At 38.1% G+C, this 15,027-nt stretch overlaps 1 pseudogene; it reads left to right on the top strand.

The window, feature by feature from the left end:
• Positions 1-4,177: 4,177 nt before the first annotated feature.
• LOC143390182 (cilium assembly protein DZIP1 pseudogene) lies at positions 4,178-6,790 on the top strand (annotated as a pseudogene).
• The last annotated feature ends 8,237 nt before the right edge of the window (positions 6,791-15,027 follow it).

Raw genomic sequence — 15,027 nt, forward strand, 5'->3', positions numbered from 1 at the left:
TTTTAATGAAATTGAAATTGCAATTTTAAAAATACCTTCTGACCTGTTCTTTAGGCCCACATTGTTCACTGATGAATTCTGCCAATGTCTAAAACAGAACTATTACATGGTGATACAAGCCAAATAGTGGAGCAGAAAAGAGCTGGACCTTCCTTTCCTCAATGAACACACCAATTCAACAACAATTCATGAACAAATTCTCTTTGTGAGAAATACAGAAACTAATTAAAAACTTCTACATTTCACACAAACAATAAACCATACTCATCAAAAGTTAGGGAGATTTGGGTAACTTCTTACCAGAATCCATATGCCTGGCCAAACACTACACAATTTCTAAGAGACCCACCAGCTCACAGCTTCTATGAGAGAAGAATTGGTCTGCAGGTCCAATGCCCCAATTTCAGTGGGAGCTACCCAATGAACTAACATCTTTTTTGCCTATTGTGATCTCAGATAGGTCCTCAAAATCCAGCTGCCTGAAGGAGAATAGAGACTGCAACTTGGGCTAGTAATCATATATGCTCAGCACAGGTGAAGCATACAAAACACACACACATCCCTTCCAGTTTCTCCCTGGGAAAAGAATGGGTTGATTTTTATATATACACATATACTGCCTGACTTTTCCAGGAGTTCCCCCAAAACTGATTTCTTTTTTTTTTTTTTTTTTAATCTTTGGATTTATTTTTATTTTACACAAAAGTGAAAAAGCAGCTTTGATTTATCTTTACACCGTGAAGAAATAGAAATAAATGTGGTTACTAAATCAACAAATAATGAAAACAATAAAGTGGAGGACCAAACATAGAAATTACTCTCTGCATTTTACACCTATAGCTTTGTTCTCTGAACTCTATGAATCTAGTCTACTTGGTTCAAATGAGACATCCACATGTTCAAAACTGATTTCTTTCATGCCTATTCTAATAAATTTATGGGAGGGAGTTCAATTAGATATGCCTTACCAGAAATGCTAAAGGAAGTTATTCTCTTTGAAATTAATTGATACTAAACAGCAAAATTATTGATTATTATTATAGTATAAGATAGTATAAAACTCATCATTAAAGGTGCACATATAGAAAATTATAAAATAGTTTGAGTCTTTGTATTCAATTAAACTTGTTATTACTAGCTTAAAAAGACTAATACAAGATATTTTGTGTAATCCCTATTGCAACCACATGGAAAATGCCTATAGAGATTACACAAAAGAAGAATCAAAACATCAACCACCAAATGAAGATATAAAGAGAGGAAAATATGTACAAAAGAACTACAAGACTAACAGAAAACATCTAATAGCACAGCAATAATAAATCCTCTCTCATCAATAATTAACTTAAATATAAATTGATTAAATTCCTCAACCAAAAGACATAAAGATACCAGATGGATGTTTTTAAATGACCAAACTGTAGGCTGCCTACAAGAAACTCTAAAAATGTTCAAAAAAGTAGGAACAAATGGAAGTTGTTTACACATGTAAACTGAAAGCTAAGCAATGGAAAAGGATATTCCATACAAATGGTAGCCTAAAAGGGAGTGGCTTTACTTATATCAGACAGACAATATATAATTTGAGTTAAAAATGGTTCCAAGGGACACAGAAGTACAAAAACAATTTTTTTTAAATTGTGTGTGTGCTTGTGTGCCCAACATCAGAGCGCTAAATGTGTAAATTGAACATCGACAAAACCGATAGGAAAAATAAATAGCAATATAATAATAGTAGGAGATTTCAATATCCCAATTTCAATAATGGATGGAATATCTAGAAAGAAGACTAATAAGAAAACAAAAGACTTTAACATTACAAGCCAAATGGACCAGAGATGCATACACAACATTTCACCCAATAGCAGAGGAATACACATTCTTTTTAAGTGCACAGTAAAAATTCTCCAGAATAAATCACAAAAAATTAACAAATTTAAGAAGTTTGAAATCATAGCAAGCATCTTTTTTGAACATAGTGAAACAAAATTAATAATAAACAGTAGAAAACTAGAAAATTCACAAATACATGGAATTAAACAACACACTCTTGGGTAACCATGGAGTAAATAAAGAACTAACAGGGAGATTAGAAAATATTTTGAGACAAAGAAAAACAAACTACAATATACCAATACTCATGGTATGCTGCAAAAGCAGGACTAAGAGAGTAGTTTATTGTGGAAAATGCCTACATTAAGAAGAAGAAAAACTTTAATAAACTAGATTTATGTGCCAAGGAAATAGAATAGTGAAGAACAAACTAAATCTAAACATACCAGAATAATAGAAATAAAAATCACAGGAAAAAAATTAAAATAGATAGCAGAAAAGCAATTTAAAGTCAAAAAATTAATAGCTGGTTTTCTGAAAAGATAAACAAAATTGACAAATTTTTACTACACTAAGAAAATAAAATCAATCAATAAGATCATGAATAAAGGAATAGACATAACTTTGTTGCCACAAAAATACAAAGGATTATAAGAGACAACTATGAACAATATACACCACCAAATGGTAATTTAGAAGTACATTTCAGTGATCTTATACCCTGACCAAATGGGATGTAGCCCTAGGATTCAAGGATGGTTCAGCATATGAAAGTCAATTAATGTGTGGCTTATCACATTAATATGATAAAGGATAAAACTCACGTTTTTCTCAATAGCTGCAGAAAATACTTTTGATAAAATATAATTCTCTTTCATAGTAAAAAATGCTCAAAAAGTAGGAACAAATGGAAAGTTCTTTACATAATAAAGCCTACATGTCCACAGCTAAAATCACACTTAATTATAAAAACTGAAACTTTTCCCCCCAGATCAGGAGTAAGAATTCCTCACCTAGTCAAAAATAGTACTGGGAGAGTTATTTGGCAACAGAAAGAAATAAAAGGTATCAAACTTGGAAAGGAGGAAGAAAACTTGTCTTTGTTTACAGATAATGTGATAATATCGGGAGAGAATCCTAAAAACTCCATTTTAAAAATACCTGTTATAGAGAGGAGCCAGGCAGTGGAGGAAGAGGCCAGAAGGAGATCGCTGAGGGGTTGGGGGCGGGAGGGGGATGGGGGATTCTGAGGCGCCAGTGGCCTGGAGTCTGGAAAGCCCTGAGCGGCACCAGGCGACCCGCCTCGCCACAACTTGCCCAGAGGAGACACGCTTCATCTTGCACCCTGGAAGAAGGAATGCGCCCGCCTGCTCCTCGGCCTCCATGAGCCCCGCCTGAGCCAGCAGAGCCCCTGGGATCTGGGTCCCCTGAGACTCTCCGTCAGCCTGCAGTGCCGGGTACCCGCCCAGGAGCGCGCAGCTGGGAGCTTTGATCAAAGGGGCAAGGGTGGCGAACCGAAGATGCCCTAGATTGGAGTGGTGGCAGAGAACAGAGATGGGTGCCTCGGGCCTGCTCCCCTTCTCTCCAGGACCACAGCATCGGCGCGTGGACCGCTTCCACGTTCTGCCCCGAGGCCCTTGATCCAGAACAAGGGTTGATCCCTCTAACACAAGGCAGAAAAAATAGGGACATGAGTCCAGGAGCTGACATCTCCTTAACTGAGCGCCTGATTCATAGTTCTCTATTCACGAGTCCAAGTTCTGAAGGCCCTCTCCGTGCGGATCCTGCGCTAGGTGTTGGGGATGCATCAGTGAGCAAGAGAGACCACAGCCCTTGTTCCCGCTGATCCTGCAGCCCAGTGGATGGAGCCCTCAGTCCACAGACCTGCCAGGAAAGAAAAAAATTTTCCTGGTGGTTGGTCCAAGCAGGGACTCCCCGGTGGATTGAGGAATGTATGACTTTTCCTCAGCTCCTTGATCTCTGTGGTAACCACTGGCAGCCCCCAGAAGACCCCTAAAATGAGAGGCCTGAAGTCTACAAGTTGCTACTAGAAATATTTTAGTCTCTCCAGAAAATAATGCAACCGCCACACAAGTTTATAAGGGCGCTGGGCACACGCTGATCGTGCGCTGGCTGGCGCGCCCTTTGCTCTGGGTCCAGCGGGGCGCTGCCATAGCAACGTCCTGGACGCCCAGACCTTGGCCGCCGCCGCCGCTGCCGGGGACCTGGTTTTCTCCGGCTTCCCAGGGGTGTGGCGGCGGCGGCCCGGAAGTGGCTTGGGGCTGGTAGGCGAAGCTGAATCGCGCCTATGATTAAAGTCTAGGCAGCGGACTGGCTCGCAAGCATGCCCTTCCAGAAGCACGTCTACTACCCTCTGGCCAGCGGCCTCGAGGGGCCGACGTCTCTGCCTCTGCAGCAGCAGGCGCGGCCTCCATGGCCTGTGTGCCCCCCAGTGCGGCATCAGGCCCCCTGCCCTTCTTCCAGTTCCTGCCGCGACTGGAGAGCGTGGATTGGCGCCGTCTGAGCGCCATCGACGTGGACAAGGTGGCAGGGGCCGTGGAGGTGCTAATGCTGCAGGAGAACATCATGAACATAACCTTCTGCAAACTGGAGGACGAGAAATGCCCACACTGCCAGTCGGGGGGTGGACCCGGTGCTGCTGAAGCTCATCCGCCTGGCGCAGCTCACCATCGAGTACCTGATGCACTCACAGGAGTTCCTCACCTCGCAGTTGCACAGCCTGGAGGAAAGGCTGCATCAGAGCCTGGGTGACTGTGAGCACAGCAAGCAGCTGCTCACCAAGCAGGCAGGGGAGATCAAGCTTCTCAAGGAGGAGTGTAAACGCAGGAAGAAGATGATCTCTACTCAGCAACTGATGATCGAGGCCAAAGCCAGCTATTACCAGTGCCATTTCTGTGAGAAGGCCTTTAATGAACCAAGCTTATCTACAAAGCCACATTCAACGCCACCACCCTGATGATTCTCACCTTGTGTATAAAACAAAGGCCCAGACAGACAAGCTCCAGAAGGAGGTGGACATGTTGAAGGAGCAGCTGCAGCTTACCAAGTCTCAGTTAGAGACTGCTCAGCACGTTCATGCAATCAGATTCTCTAAGGAATATGAAATGCAAAAAACAAAAGAGGAAGACTTTCTGAAATTATTTGATAGATGGAAAGCAGAAGAAAAAGAGAAACTAGTTGATGAAATGGAAAAAGTCAAGGAGATGTTTATGAAGGAGTTTAAAGAACTAACTTCTAAGAATTCAGCATTAGAATATCAATTATCAGAAATCCAGAAGTCCAATATGCAGATTAAGTCCAACATAGGCACATTAAAAGATGCACATGAGTTTAAAGAAGACCGTTCTCCACATCCCCAGGATTTCCAAAATGTGATGCAGCTTCTCGATAACCAGGAAAGCAAGTGGACAGCTCGAGTTCAAGCTCTCCATCAGGAACACAAGAAAGAGAAGAGCTGGCTTCTGTCACATATAGAGAAACTTCAAACCTTCATGATAGATGATCTAAATACAAGCAATGTTTTCTACAAGAAAAGAATAGAAGAACTAGGCCAGAGACTCCAGGAGCAAAACGAACTGATTATCACTCAGAGGCAGCAGATTAAAGAGTATACCAATAAACCATTAAGCAGTGTCAGTGAATCCAAAGGGAATTCTTTAGCTTAGCAAACTTTTGAATCCAAGCCAGTTGTCCCAGCTATACCCATGAATGCCTCCGTCTCTCAGACTTTAGAAGCTAAATCAAGTCTAACAACGGCACATGTAGAACAGGCATTCTCGTCACATGTACTGGAACCCATAGAAAAACTTTCAGAAGAAGAAAAAGGAAGGGAAAATGAACAGAAATTAAATAACAAGACACATTTAAAGAAAGCTTTGAAGACCAACCCCTCCCTCACGAAGGAGATAAGAACAGTTTTGGAGCAGAGCTTGATGGAGAAACTGGAAACCCTGGGAATTAATGCCGATATCCGCGGTATTCCTAGTGAGCACTTGAATAGAGTGCTGAAAACCGTGCATTCAGCAAGACATGAGAGAGAAAGACAAATGCCCAACAATCAGGAAATTCTAGAATTCCTTGAACATCAGGTCAGCTGTAAAATTGAGGAGAGAGGATTACTCTTTACAGATAAGCCCAGTATTTCTCAAATGGAAACCCTTTCAACTGGAGAAGTACCCAAAGCAGCCCAGCTTCCTCCCAAAAACAGAATATTGGTTAGACAAAGATCTGTTTATACTGAAAGAACTGCTCCTGTTCCAAAAAATAAGAAAAATGTCATAGAAGATCCTGTTCCCAGAAAGTCATTGTCTGTTACGACACCTCCCTTCAGTTCAGAGGAAGAGCTGGGATGAGGATGACTTCATCCAGGCATACATGTCCCCAGACTTACTTCCCGTGCAGTCCTCTAAAAGCAACAAGACTAGCTATGGAAAGAGCAGCATCAAAAGTGACACTGACTGGACTGAGGGAAGCAAAATGGAGGACTCTGACATTTCTCCCAAGCCCACAGTAACCACCATTAAAACACTGAAAAAATTGAAAAGATGGTTTGATGGTTCACAGCAAAAAAAATGTGAATAAGCCAGTTGGTGGGATTAATGTGGCTGAGGCATTTATCGCAAAAGAAGGATTACAAGAAGAACTAAAGTGCGCAGATGTGGACGACGATGACTGGGACATATCATCCTTAGAAGAAGAAAATTCCTTGGGGAAGAAAACTGTGAAAGAATGGAAAGAACCTCCACCATTGAAGAATGAATCGAGTTCTACTCAAGTGCCAAGTGCCTGGGTTGCTTCTAAACCTAGGGGATCCAAAACAGAAGTTCGTCAGGAAAACGTATTGAGCACAGTGAAAAGCAGCTTCATAACTATGGCTGACTGGGGTGACCCTTCACGAATGGAGCACATTAAAAAGCAGCTGAGTAACCGTGACTGACTGGAGTGACCCTGCAGATACTTAACTACAGAAGCTAACAGGAGTTCACCAATGGCTACGTGATTCTCAAGCTCCTGCCTTACAGCGTTTCCCACCATAACTAGGAAGCCAGTTCAGAGGATGGGGTTCTCTTTAATGGCACTTGGTACGGTATTGAGAAACAAATTGTCCACAGTATTTGGAAGCATATAAAGGTGTTTGACTTCTTAAGAATAATATGTCACTGAAGTCATAAAGTGTTTTCTTTAGAATGGTAAAAAAAAAAAATACCTGTTATAGTTAGATGCTATGACACACACCTGCTACTGGGCAGGCTGAACTGAGGTAAGAGGTTCAAGACAAAACTCAGCAACATAGCAAAACCTGTCTAAATAAATAAATAAACATACTAATAAACTCAGTGAAGTTACAAGATGCAGGTTCAGCATCAACAAATATCACTTGTATTTCTATACATTAACAATGAATTTCATGAAAATGAAATTAGAAAAACAATCCCATTTTCAATAATAAAAGAATAAAATGCTCAAAAATAAATTTAAGCAAAAAGATAAAAGACTTACATACTAAAAACTACAAAGCACTGATGAAAAAAATTAAAGGGACACACAAGTGGAAAGACACTACTGTTCATATACTAAAAGACTTAATATCATTTAAATGTCAATACCTCCAAAGAAATAAACAAATTCAGTGCCACTAGTCAAATCCCCAGTGGCACTTTTTACAGAAATAGAAAATCAATCTGAAATTCATGTGGAACCCCAAAAGATTGCAATAACCAAGTGATTTTGAGCATGAAACAAAGCTGAAGACATCACAATTACTGATTTGAAAATGTATTACAAAGCCACAGTAATTAAAACAGTATGCATTTTTAATGTATATACAAATATACTGCAGTGAAACCCACAATTCTGTATAAATAATATGCACCAATATTTTATAAAAAAGCATAAAAAACACTATGGTAATGGCATAACAACCAACATATCATACAAAACAATGGAAAAAATAAAGAATCAAGAAATAAATTGATACACATCTGGCTAACTGATCTTCAAACAGGGTACTAACAATGCAAAATAGGAAAAGGATAGTCACTTTAACAAATGGTATTGGAAAAATGGGATATTCACATGCAAATTTTATTGGGTCATTATCCTACATCATACACAAATACAAGTCCAAAGTGAATTGAAGACTTAAATCTAAGACCAGAAACTGTTAAAATTCTTAGAAGAAAACATGGGGAAAGCTTTGTAACATTATTCTTTGCAATGCAATCATATATGCAATCCCAAAAGTGCAGAGAAAATGCAATGAAAAATCATTCAGCCTTAAAAAAAGGAAACTCTAACCAGGCATGGTGGCGCTCACCTGTAATCCCATGGCTCAGGAGGCTGAGAGGGGAGAATTGCAAATTCAAAGCCAGCCTCAGCAAAAGTGAGGCTCTAAGCAACTGGGTGAGACCCTGTCTCTAAATAAAATAAAAATAGGGCGAAGGAAGTGGCTCAGTGGCTGAGTGCCCCTGAGTTCAATTTCCGGTGAAGGAAGGAAGGAAGGAAGGAAGGCTAATATTTGCAACTACATGGTTGAACCTACAAAAAAAAAGTTAATTAAACCAGTCACAGAGGGCAATTACTTCCTGATCCAGTTCTATGAGAATAATAATCTAAAATAGTCAAATTTATAAAATCAAAGAGTGGCATGGTGGTTGCCAGGAGATGGGAGATTGAGGAGTTTCTAATCAACAGACCTAAAGTCTTAAAGGAAAATGAATAAATCATAATATTTACTTTAAAATTTTTTCTTGTGGTTAAAAAATACAGTATTATACATTTAAAATTTTAAAAGGGTAAATTTCATGTTAAGTGTTCATATCACCCATAAGAGAAAAATTTTCAAAAAGCATCCAAGATATTTTTAAAAGGCTAGAAAAGAATAATTGACTCCAAATGTGCAGTCTCTTCTGGAAAATAAGAAGATTGAACACTTCTTGATTTACTGTATGAAGCTAGTATTGTTCTGATAACAAAACCAGGCAAAGGCAATATAAAATAAAGGAAACTACAGACAAACATTCTCATGACTACAGAATTATGATGAATGGATAAAAGAATTATGTGCTATGATCAAATAGGGTTTATTCCAGAGATGCAAGGAAGGTCCAAAATTTACAAGACAATCAATGTAATATAACATGTTATCAAACTAAGGAAAAAGCTGCATGGTCATATCAACTAATGAAGAAAAAGCATTTGAAAAAAATCTAACACTAATTTGTAATAACTATCAGGAAAACAGGAATCTAGAGGAACTTCCTCAACTTGCAATGGGCATCTATTAAAAAAAATGAAGCAAACATTCTTAATGGTAAAAAAAAAAACAGAATAATTCCCCCTTAACATTGGGAACAAGGCAAGAGTGTCTGCTTTCACCATGTTGCTCATCACAGCACTGGAAATTCTACTCAATATATTAAGGCAGAAAAGGAAATCAAAAGCATGAAAGAAAAAATTAAAATGGCCTTATTTGCAAATAACATGATTATCCTTGTAGAAAATCTCAATAAATCTTCAAAAAGACAATCAATAAGTAAATTCAGAAAGGTTATAGGAGACAAGATAAAAATAGAAAACTCAATTTCATTTGTTTATGTTAGTAATAAACATATGGATGCTGAAATCAGAAAGATAATGTGTGTGTTTTAGATTTGATGTGTTCCTCAAAGTTTCATGTGCCAGAAGCTCAGTCCCCAAGGTACAATATTGAAAGTTGGTGGACTTTTGAGAAGCAGGACCTAGTGGGAGGTGATTGAGTCTTGACCACCCTCATGAAGGGACTAATGCTGGTCTCGTGGGGTGGATTAGTTCTCTCAAGAGTGGATTAATTCCCACAATGCAGATTGTTATCAAATAGTGAAACTGGCTCCCCCACCCCGAGGCTCTCATTTCTTCTCTCACTATATGACCTCTCTCACATATGATTCCACCATATGATGCTATTCACCAGGAAATTCTCAACAGAAGTCAGTGCTGGAACAATATTCTTGGACTTCAGAATTTTGAGCTGAAGCAAACCTCTATTCTATTTTTTAAATGTATTTTTAAACATTTTTTATTATTTATTTTTTCTAATTACTTATACATGACAGCAGAATGCATTTCATTTCCTTGTATACAAATAGAGCACAACTTTTCACTTCTCTGGTAGTACATGATGCAGAGTCACACCATTTGTCCAGTGATACATGTACCTATGGTAATGATGTCCATCACATTCCACCATTTTATTTACCCCATGCCCCTTTCCTCCCTGCCTCCTGTTTGCTCAATCCAAAGTTCCTCCATTCTTACTACCACCACCACCACCACCCCTGATTATGGGTCAGCATCCACTTAGCAGAGAGAACATTCACCCTTTTGTTTTTGAGGGATTGGCTTACTTCACTTAGCATGATATTCTCCATGCCATCCATTTACCTGCAAATTCCATAATTTTATTCTCCTTTAATGCTGAGTAATATTCCATTGTGTATATACACCACAGTTTCTTCTATCCAGTCATCTATTGAAGGTCATCTAGATTTTTTTCATGGTTTAGCTATTATGAATTGAGTTGCTAAAAACATTAATGTAGCAGTGTCACTGTGTTATGCTTATTTTAAGACATCTGGGTATAGACTGAGTAGTGGGATAGCTGGTCAAAAGGTGGTTCCATTTCAAGTTTTCTAAGGAATCTCCATACTGCTTTCCATAGTGGTTGCACAAGTTTGCAGTCCTACCAGCAATGTGTGAGTGTACCTTTATCTCCACATCCTTGCCAACACTTAATATGGCTCAAATTCTTGATAATTGCCATTCTGACTTAATCTCAGTGGCTGAGGAGTTTGAAACAGGAGAATCTCAAGCTTGAGACCAGCCTCAGCAATTTAACAAGGGCCTAGGCAACTTAGTGAGACTCTGTCTCAAAAAAAAAAAGTAAGAAAGAAAAATGGTGAGTCCCACTACTGCCGTGAGAGTTTTTAAGGCAAAGACTGCATATATCCACCCCAAAGACTGAGATCATACTCCTTACAGTAAACTTTTATTGTTTATAAAGTGCCCAGCTTTGGGTATGTTTTTATAGCACAAAATGGACTAAAACACAATACTATTGACAGTTGCTAAAAGAAAAATAAATATTTAGGTGTAAATCTAACAAACTATGTCCAAGAATAGTATGCTTAAAGTGACACAATATTTACCAAAGAACATTTAAATAAGTAGAGAGGCATTCCATGTCAAGGCTTCATTTAGGAAAGTCACTGCTTAGGTAGACTAGAATACTTCATTTCCATTAAATTATGCATCAATTTAAATATAATTTTTTTAAAAAAGCAAAGATGAATTCAGTCTAATATGCTTTACATTTCTAAAATAGTGCCAAAATTTTCATACTCATATATATACAATGATTTGTATGTGTGTATGTGTACACTGGATGGATAGATAGATAGATAGATAGATAGATAGATAGATAGATAGATAGATACACACTGTATACATACATATGCTGTACAATTGGTTTAAATGTTTTGGTTGAGTAATTATTTTTGACTGGCCACTTTAATTTAAAATGTAAACCCACAGTAGACTGAGAAGTGTTAAACAGAGAACAGATACTAATTTACTCATTGTTTGAAGTAATTGAGTTAAGAGTTAACTAGCCTAATCAATTCAGTCAAACAGACATTCTGACGGTGCTGCTAGATGTATGTTTTAATGTTTTTAGAATAATAGAAATTGTGGATGCTGGCATTTTTTAAAGATAATAAGTAATAAGTTGGAAGGTTTTGGTTGTTGTTGTTTGACCTTTTAGCAACATGCTTGGACTTAAGGAATAAAGTAAGAAATACCTGTGTGCTGTTTCTTGTTTTTCCTTCCTACCGATTAAATACTAAACTCCATCTTTATGCTCAGGGTTTCATTATTCAAATGTAAATCCTGCTACACTTCCTATCTGGTCTCTGCCTCTAATTAATGTTCCCTCCAATTCTTTCTGAGAACCGCACTTCCTAAAATAATACATTCCCCCATCTTCACTCCCAACTTCATTATGATTTAGTACCGTCAATTTCTTTAGCCCTTCACGATCTATCCAATTCCACTATTGAATCTTTGTTTCCTGCAATTCACGCCCCCCCCACACACACACACTTCATAGCTAGCAAGTGTCTTCACATACCCCTGTGATTACCCAAGTCTATCTTCATGTCTAGTATTTTCATGCCTGAAAATATTCCCTTACCAATTTTGCCACGTTCTGTGTCAACCTTCCTCTAATTCTCATGCTCTATTTAAGGCCACCATCTTTCAGCAATCATTCTGACTTCTCAGTCCACAGTCCACAGTCCACTGTGATTTCATCAAAGTTAGGCTAAGTTTTGCTCAGAATCAGACTCAATAATGTGGTTCTTGATTGTTCTTTTATTCATTCATTCACTCATCTGCTCTACAAAAATATGCTGAGCACTTATGTATGTTAAGCTACTCTGCTAATTATAGTAATTATCTCACATCCCTTTTTTTCCATTCATGATTATATATTTGGTAAATAAAATGGATAATGCATTACTACCTTCATTTCCAGGCTCCTCAATACCCATATGATTGACATAACCTCACCATTAATGTCATCAATATCAAATATCAATTGACCCACTTCTACGTATGCTCAGTACTCTCCTTGACACTGGAAACTCAAAGATGTAAGATATAGCACTACAATCACAGTTTACATGGAAAGAAAAGTAGCAGTGAATGGCAGGCACTATGGTAGAGCTCATAAAAAGAAAGAATCACAGAGAACATGACAGAGATGACAAGGCTTTTGATGTTTTATGTTTTTGTAGTGGATCTTGTGGCGATCCACACAAATCTCTTTTTGAGGGCTAATGCACCTATTTCAGGCATGGAAATATCAACATCAACTGCTACAATCTTCACTGGGAAGTGATTCCCACTACAGTGAACTGCCTGTGCAAGGTTACAGTCTTCCCCTAGGGACAACCCACAGCAAGTCATTAGCCTATGAAGAAAATAAGGCTTAGACTCCTTTGTCTCAGTTTGAGTCAATTCTGAAGGACCAGTCACCTGGAGTTTCTGGGGTCAGCTGAGACCTCACCTGTGACTGCACTGCTATCCAGCTTCTCACTCTTCCCAGGGTGGCCTGTCTTGCTACTTCCCAAGGTTACTTCCCAAGAATACTCTTCAGTTAATTTTCGTCATGCCAACTCCCCATCTCATAGGCTGGTTCCAGGAAGACTAATCTGTATTTATGCTTTTGAAGGAAGAATTTAGTTATCCATAAAATTAGTTGTCTGTGAAACCTACTACATAAGTAGTAGTTATTAGCTGAAATAAGGTCAGGTTATGTTTAAGAACACTAACAAAAAGATAAAGTCAGAAGAAATTTTTTATCTCCATACTTGCCAATATATGACATATGTATACATGATATCATAGATATGTGATATAGATGATATGCATGTACTGTGTGATATAAAATACACAAGTGATGTGTATCACATACCAAAACAATGTATGTTGTGTATCATAAGATAGAGGATATATAACACATATCACATTTGATATATCATATATGGTGATATAATATATATGCTGACATGTGGCAAACATTGAATTACAGATGTTTTGTTCTGCTATGCTTGCCCTTATAAGTTGTCACATGAAGGACAAAAAAAAAACAAAACACTTTTCACCTTAAGAACAGGATACTCTAAAAGACATAGAAGATCAGGTTGAAATATCCAACCTACCCAATAAAAGAATGTGGACCTATGGATGTCAAATTCTACTAGTACAAAAATCAGCTAAACCATTCATCCTCATGGATAAAAGTAAGGAGCCAAGGGACAAATCGGGAGTGCTTCTCTAATTCTGTTTATTCCTAGAAAACATGGAACCAAGAGAACTAGGAAGAGAGTTCCCCGACCATTACATACTTACAAACATGAATCTTAGTCAAATCGGAAGTAAAGGCTTTTGCTGAGATGGAGGATTGGATGGAAATTCTGCTGTAGAAAATGTGATGGGGAGTCAGCAAAAGAATTGTGAGCAGCCATAAAATTCGAAAGCATGACTCTGTAGAGATCCAGTCAGAATAGTTTTGTGATTTTCAATAGCAACATTCAACAATCCAGCAGTGTGATGAAAGAAATAACATTGCAAGGATGACCCTGGGTGGAGAAATTCTCTTTCCTTGGCTGATTCCTTGTGCATGTCCATAGATTTGAATATATATGACAAAGTGTCAACTAATTGTACATATTAGTGTGTTGAATCATAAGTCTTGTCCTCCAACCATAGAGGTGGGAGAGCAAACTGGTGAAGAGCAAAAACTCTAGTAATCTTAGGTTTGAGTCCAGACCCTACTCCAATTAGCAGTTTTTTTGGGGAACATTATTTAACTGTGCTGTATGCAACAATGCATATACAATAACACATGATTCTTATATTGTGAGAATTCAATAAGATAGTGCATAAAGAATTTTAACACAGTGCTCATAAGTGTTGAATAAGTGTTAGATAATAATAAATGGAGAGGAAGAGAATTAGGCACAGGAATAAGTGTTACTTATTTTATAGTTTATAAGAATTAATGCAGATTATAAAACTAGCACTTATCACAATTCATAATTAAATACAGTTCACCTAATTGTTGTTTGTTGCAAATAAGACCATGCAATCTATAAGGGCAGAGACTTTCTTTCCTTTGGACAATTATTGTCCAAATATAGTACCCAACACATTGCAGGCATAAATTAATTAATCATCTTACTAGTGAGGTAGGATAGTGGTCACAGAAGTGCTTTATTAAGGAACTTAAACTTATGTTTCCAGATGACTCTGCAAGTTATCATATTATTTTAAAAAAATAAACAACCTATTCAATGGATCTGAATTCCTGTATTTCGATGCCTCTACTTCCCCCAACCAAAAGATAAGCTGTACTCCTGTTAGTACTGTTAACCATGCATCCGTTTAGTGGCCTCTCTCTTCTGGTCCTGAAGAAATGCCATCTTTTATTGGCCTGATTAAATGAATGACAGCTTTCAATGTTTGTGTGTTTGTGTATGTTTGTGTTTTCTTATCACCATGACACTTTTCCATTGTCAACCAGAACTATCCCCTCTTCCTGTGCACATTCCCTGCCACTATCCCTAATTCCTA

The sequence above is a fragment of the Callospermophilus lateralis genome, unplaced genomic scaffold, assembly GCF_048772815.1.
Source record: "Callospermophilus lateralis isolate mCalLat2 unplaced genomic scaffold, mCalLat2.hap1 Scaffold_300, whole genome shotgun sequence".
Classification (NCBI taxonomy): domain Eukaryota; kingdom Metazoa; phylum Chordata; class Mammalia; order Rodentia; family Sciuridae; genus Callospermophilus; species Callospermophilus lateralis.